The 6,153-nt window shown below is 44.8% G+C and overlaps 1 non-coding gene across 1 annotated transcript; it reads right to left on the bottom strand.

The window, feature by feature from the left end:
* Positions 1 to 5,287: 5,287 nt before the first annotated feature.
* Positions 5,288 to 5,371, bottom strand: trnap-cgg (transfer RNA proline (anticodon CGG)). Its single transcript is given in 2 exon segments — positions 5,288 to 5,323; positions 5,336 to 5,371. It is a non-coding gene; the product is annotated as a tRNA-Pro (tRNA).
* Positions 5,372 to 6,153: the final 782 nt, after the last annotated feature.

Genomic DNA, 6,153 nt, shown 5'->3' with positions numbered 1-6,153 from the left:
TCCCTTCCAGGCAAAACTATCTTTATCATTCTGTGGCCGTCACTGATATTTATGGCCTATTGTTAAATGATCCTGCAATATTATCAGGATATATTGAGAGTAGTCTGGAAACGAAGGGGTCGTAGCTTTAAATAAATAATCGACTGGACTTAAACAGTGAGATGCGGTACAGTAGATAGAGCAGAGAACATAGAATATTGCAGCCCAGTACAGCCCTTCGTCTCACGAGGTTCTGACCGACTTTCAACTAATTCAAACTGACACATCCCCGGAGCAAGTGAATCAGAATTAGAAACAAATTTAATATCACAGGCATATGTCGTGAAATTTGTTAACTTTACGGTAGCAGTACAATTAACGGTAGCAGTCTACAATTTACGGTAGCAGTCTTTGATCTTAAATGTGCTTTGAATATTTTGAGTTTTTGAACACGTTGAAGTCAGGCTACATTTCTTATATTTTCCTTTCTTTAGCCTAACTTCCTTCAGAGTGGAGTGACAATCTCAGTTTTCCAACCATCAGGATCTATTCTAGAAGATCAAGTCAAGTCACTTTTTAATTGTCATTTCGACAATAACTGCTGGTACAGTACATAGTAAAAACGAGACAACGTTTTTCAGGGCCATGGTGTTACATGACACAGTACAAACACCAGACAAAACTACGTAAAAAACAGCACAGAAAAAAAAAATCTACACTAGACTACAACAATAATAATAAACAAGACAATAGGGCAGTAAGGCGTCAGTCCAGGTTCTGGGTATTGAGGAATCTGATAGCCTGGGGGAAGAAACTGTTACATAGTCTGTTCGTGAGAACCCGAATGCTTCGGTGCCTTTTCACAGACGGCAGGTGGGAGAGGAGTTCGTAAGAAGGGTGCGTGGGGTCCTTCATGATGCTGTTTGCTTTGCAGATGTAGCATGTAGTGTAAATGTCCGTAATGGCGGGAAGAGAGACCCCGATGATCTTCTCAGCTGACCTCACTATCCGCTGCAGGGTCTTGCGATCCGAGATGGTGAAATTTCCGAACCAGGCAGTGATGCAGCTGCTCAGGATGCTCTCAATGCAACCCCCGTATAATGTGATGAGGATGGGGGGTGGCAGCCTTCGCAATAAAGTAGAGACACTGCTGGGCTTTCTTTGCCATGGAGCTGGTGTACATATAATGATACGTGAAGGAGCGCTTACAGAATCTCTCCAGTTGCCACTTTCAGAACCGTGGGTGTAGTCCAACTGGTCCCGATGACATCTAACTTCAGACCTTTCAGCTTCACAAGCACCTCCTCCAGGTGATAACATCTGCTCTCACTGATGCCCTCTGATACATGTTTATCGATGCCATTATGCTGGAGTCTTCCAGAGAGCAGCCTGGCGCAAAATATTCATTCAGTTCGTCCACCTTCTATTTCTCCCCCTTACCGCTTCTTCCACGTCATTTTCCAGCTTTTTGATATCCACTCGCATCCCTTTTAATCCTCATATGTCTGAAAAAAATGGTATTTTCTCTATTATTAGCCATTTTTAAAGTGTCCCAAACCTCCGGCTTCCCTCTCATGCTTGCTACATTATAAGCCCTCACTTTTGCCTTCATGCTGTCTTTACTTTCTAGTATCAGCCATGGTTGCCTCATCCTCCCTTTCGAATATTTATTCTTATTTGGGATGCACCTTTCCAATTGCCCCCCAAAAACACCAGCCATTGTGGATTTTCCGTCAGCTATGCTAGTGCCCCTTTCCAATCCTCCTGGACGGCTCCAGACTTAGTTCCCTGTTATTTTCTGCCAGTAACGGGGTTGAGGACAGTTATGGTCCCAGATTTTATTTCTGTGAGTGACGTGGTCGGCGACTGTTGTTGCCTTTGTTTTTCCATTCGAGTGAGGGGGTTGAGGGCTGTTATCACTCCTGACTTTATTTCTGCGAGTGACATGTTCGGGTACTTTTATTGTCGCTATTTTATTTTCTGGGGGGTGTGGGGAGGCATTTTGGTGTCTGCGAGATTTGTTTCTTTTCTTTTTTCGTGCCGGGGTTGATATTTGTCCTTTCATGAAAACCGATGGTCTCTCGGTATTTCATTGCTGTCTGGAGCAGACAAATCTCCTAGTAGTATTGTACATGCGGACTTTGACAATAAACTTAACCCTTTAAACTTTTATATTCTCCTCACTCGTGTTACTGCCGTTCCACTTACTGTATGAAATACCCGTAACTCTGATTTTATCTTCTCGCTCTCAGACTGCAGGACAAATTCGATCATATTACAATCACTGCCTCTCAAGCATTCCTGTATCTTAATCTACCTGGTCAAAGCACAACGCAACACACAATCCACAATTGTCTTTTTCTAATGGGCTCAACCAAAACGTACTCTAAAAATCCATTCAGTAGGCATTACACAAATTCCCTCTCTGAGTATCCAGCGACAACTAGACTTTCTCAAACTACCTACATATTGAGATCCTACAGTGGCCATCGTAATATTGCCATTTTCACATGCCTTGTGCATCTCCCGTTGTCATTTGTACTTAACGTCGACTGCTAGAGGACTGTATTTAACTCTCATCCTCTGATCCTATGTTATCTCTCACTAAGCATTATTTTTATTTTCTGTACAGCACTATAAATTGTGATAAATAAAATAAATAGAAATTATAAAAGGGAATTGCCTAGGAGAGTTCATGTGTTGAGAAACGACTAAATTGAGTGGAAGAAGTGGCTCTTGAGAAAAATGTGATTTTCTATTATCAGACTCCTCTACATCCACCACAGTATGCTACAATCCCCCACCCCACCCCAGGGGGTAGGAATGTGCAGAGGGCAGGTTTGGTCTGGCGAAAGTCCTGAATGATGCACACAGCCTTCTTTTGGCACCATATTGCGAACATGCCCTCGATAGTGGCGAGTCGTGCCCGCCACTACAGCTTTCTGCACCTGCTTTCGATCCTGTGCATTGGAGCCCGGCCCCACACCAGACTGTGCCGCAACGACTGACAATGCTGTCCACGTACGTCCGTAGAAATTCATCTGATTCCTTGACAGCACTCTAAATCTCGTTAATGAACAATTACGACGTCTGCACAGTGACCGCGTCAGCATGTTGGGACCAGGATGGATCCGCTGAGATGTCGACCCAGGATCCTAAAGATATTCACCCTTATGAACCTCCAGTGAGGTTCACCTATCTGACACATTTGTTCACCTGACACATTCTCCCAGGAGTACAATCGTTCCTTGGTCTTACTAAAATTGATGAGAAGGCTGTTGCTTCGACTCCACCCAACCAGCATATCCATCTGTTGCTGAAACGCCGGTTCGTGTCATTAGAAACGGGATTGCCTGCACAGTGAACGTAAACTATGTGTTCCTTCAAGTTCCGAGTGCAGTGTGGGTAGCAGGGAACTTCACCGCCTCCTCGGTGCTTCACCCGTCCCAGTCATTGATCAGCAGTTCAGTCAACGCAATGGCTGTTCCTCCGGAGTACCCGGTGTAATCTGTCCTTCGTCATTGCTGAAATGGTTCAGTATCTACAAAATGGAGCAAACAGCGGCTTCACTGGGAACGACGTTCTTCATAAAGGGTTTGCACATTTCACTGCAAACTCAGGATGGGCTGAGATTATCACTTTCACGTGATTGGTTTCAGCTCGGTATGTTGTCAGGCATTCCTGGTATTCGTCTCAGGGTTGGCTTGTAATTAGTGATCACATCCATAGACTCCGAACAGAACACAACCTAGTCGCGGTGTGAAGGCTTGCCTGGCTCAGTAACCTGGAGAGCGAAGCTGGCTGGAGTTAGGAGTTAATGATTTGGCTCTTGGTCGTGTCACTCATGCCAAACAAGTCAAATGGTGGAGAGCAGACTGAGAGTGCTCACCGCTCAAACAAATTCGAGGGTTCAGCTCAGAGATAACAAGCCGAACTGGTCAAAGAAAACTTTAGTGAAACGAAAATGAAGAGTCCGTCTACATTTGTATCTGTCGGTATTTCTGAATCTCGACCCGGGACTTGGCAGGGAATTGTGAAAACCGAGAGGAAGCTACTGACACGATGAATGAATCCCTGAGCGTCGCTGACTGGCAGGGATGGAGGATCTTCATCGCTGCCCCGAAAAGCCAGCGGCGAGACTGGCAGTAAGTTATGAAATTAGTCAGATCCGCCCTGCGGACAGGCCTCCGTTGTGCCCAGGACATCTTCATGTAGCGGTGCCTCAGAGAGGCGGCGATCGTCATTAAGGACTTCACCACCCAGGACAATCCTCTTCTCACTGTTACCGTCGGGAAGGAGGTACAGAAGCCTAAAGCCACACACTCAGCGATTCAGGAACCAATTCTTCCCCTCCGCCATCCAATCTCTAAATGGACATTGAACCTATGAACACTGCATCACTCTTTTAACTCTTCTGCTCTATTTTAAATTTAACAATTTAACTTATATATTTACTCTAAATGGATGTTTGATTGAATTTCATTTCTATATGTATCACGTATTAATTGCACTGCTGCCGCTAATTTAACAGATTTCTCAACATCTGTCCGAGATATTAAACCAGAATCTGATTCTGATTCTGAAATAAGTCACATCCGTAAGACAGATGTTGGTGAAGATCAGAACTGAGACTCTCAATCTGGATCAGCAGAAAATGAGTTCAGTGGTAAAATTCCAGCTCTCGAAACCCCAAGCGTTTGGCACAACAATGTGACTGGAGTGAGCAGTTTCGCTTGTCACCTAATTTCTGCCCGCACCGATTCGCAACCCTATGAAGTGTATCAGCCGATATTGTATGCAAGTTAGAGGCACTTGTATCCTGGTCGGAAAAAGGGAAGTGGTTAAACTATATAAGTTCACTCGCCAGTTTCTCGTTCTTTGACATTAATGTCTACAGCGCTCATCAACATGCAGACCCATCGTTTTCCAAAGACTGCTGCGCTGTTTCCATTTTACACGTATTTCCACAACAGAGTGTAACAGCAACACAGTCTCCCAACACCTACACTGACCTCCTGAGGCCAGCGTGCCGAACACCTTTCCCACAGTCTCTCTGCACATGAGACGGATTTCAGCAAACTCTGTCCTTCTCCGACTCTCTCTCCCTGCTGATTTCACTCCCCGGTGCTCTATCATTCCTAGAATAAATACTCAGCTGGTTTGACATTACAAAATGTGACACTTCAAACTTATCTGCCTTGAAAACTATTTCCAATTCCTTCTTCAGAGTTTCTGTTTGATATTGCCAATTATCTTGTGTGTCAATGCAAAAAAATCGTAAAGCAAATCGCTGATAATATCCAATAACGGGCTCGTCCGGGACTTGAACCCGGGACCTCTCGCATATGCTTTTTCACCCGAAGCGAGAATCATACCACTAGACCAACGAGCCCGCATTCGCAGATTGCGTCACAACTGAACTCCGAAGCCATTTCAAGTTAATTGGTAGAAAACCCATTGTCCTCTCCGTTGTTGAGAGGAGAGCCTGATGTCGAAATATGTTGGGCCCGTATTCCTTTGAGATTACAAGAGTATTCGTTACTTGATTCAGTCAAAATAAGAATATAACGGACTTTGATGTAATGCACGTCAGAATGCATTTGCCAATGGAAATGACCCAAACAAGGGACACTTGTTGAAAACTCAATTCCGAGCATATTTTCTTGCACAGGCGCTGCTGCTCAGCAATTCCCTGCCACGGCGACTGGTGGAATTTGGATAATTACAATTATTTCAGGCGGGCTTACAGAAGTATTTGCTCCATGAGCAGAGGAGACGTTTGATAAATGACACACAATAAGAACTGACACCAGGGTAGCCACGCTTCCGGTTTCTCTCCTCGTCACTCTCCTTCTACCGTTATCCCCCTCTTGTCTTGCACTTGACACTCGCTCTTTCTCAACCTCTTCCTCTCTCCCGTCTTTCTCCCAGTCTCTCTCTTTCTTTCTGCGCTTCTCTCTTTCGCTCCCCGTGCCTCTCCCCATCTCTACAAGACTCTCTTCCACTAGTCTCTCTTTTCTCCCAGCCTCTTTCCTCTGCTCCCTCTCTCACTCTATAACTCTTTCACCTACTCCCAGTCTCTCTACAACCAACCATTCTCCGCCATTGTCTTTCAAACCAAAGTGTCTGCTTCCTTGAAATTTCTTTTCCCTCACGTCTCTAGTTCTTTCGCGT

Source organism: Hemitrygon akajei, unplaced genomic scaffold (genome assembly GCF_048418815.1).
Source record: "Hemitrygon akajei unplaced genomic scaffold, sHemAka1.3 Scf000061, whole genome shotgun sequence".
Lineage (NCBI taxonomy): Eukaryota > Metazoa > Chordata > Chondrichthyes > Myliobatiformes > Dasyatidae > Hemitrygon > Hemitrygon akajei.
The sequence above is the reverse complement of the archived record's forward strand: the minus strand, read 5'-3'. Positions and strand labels throughout refer to the sequence as shown.